This window comes from Salvia splendens, chromosome 6 (assembly GCF_004379255.2).
Source record: "Salvia splendens isolate huo1 chromosome 6, SspV2, whole genome shotgun sequence".
Taxonomy (NCBI): Eukaryota; Viridiplantae; Streptophyta; class Magnoliopsida; order Lamiales; family Lamiaceae; genus Salvia; species Salvia splendens.
This window is the reverse complement of record NC_056037.1, coordinates 21,787,927-21,788,915: the sequence shown is the minus strand read 5'-3', so window position 1 is coordinate 21,788,915 and position 989 is coordinate 21,787,927.

The window sequence follows — 989 nt, the reverse complement described above, 5'->3', positions numbered from 1 at the left end:
GGCCAACAAGTAAACCATTTCAATCCAAATGACCTACAAACTTTCATTTTACAATCTTTGTTTGGTACTAAATGACATAAAAAATAGGATAATTTGGTTATTACAACATCATAGAAATGTCATGTCATATAAGTTTATTTTATAACATAACTGTTTATATTTTAGTGTATTTGCCCGATAAGTAAATAATTTCAATCCAAATGACCTACAAAGTTTCACTATACGATCTTTATTAGGTACTAAATGAAATAAAAATAGGATCATTTTGGTCAGTCCAACATCATAGAAATGTCATATCATATAAGCTTATTTTATAACATAACTCTTTATATTTGGGTTTCTTTGGCAAACAAGTAAACCATTTCAATCCAAATGATCTGCCAACTTTCATTATACAATCTTTGTTAGGTACTAAATGACATAAAAAAAATAGGATCTTTTGCTCATTACAACATCATAGAAATGTCATAACGTATAAGCTTATTTTGAAACATAACTCTTTATATTTGGATTTACTTGGCCAACAAGTAAACCATTTCAATCCAAATGAACTACAAACTTTTATTTTACAATCTTTGTTAGGTACTAAATGACATAAATATAGGATGTTTTGGTCATTACAACCTCATAGAAATGTCATAACGTATAAGCTTATTTTGAAACTTAACTCTTTATATTTGGATTTACTTGGCCAACAAGTAAACCATTTCAATCCAAATGAACTACAAACTTTCATTTTACAATCTTTGTTAGGTACTAAATGACATAAAAATAGGATCATTTTGGTCATTACAACATCATAAAAATGTAATATCGAATAAGTTAATTTTATAACATAACTCTTTGAATTTGGGTTTACTTGGCCAACAAGTAAACCATTTCAATCAAAATTACCTACAAACTTTCATTATACAATCTTTCTTAGGTAATAAATGACATAAAAATAGGATCATTTTGGTCATTACAACATCATAAAATTGTAATATCGA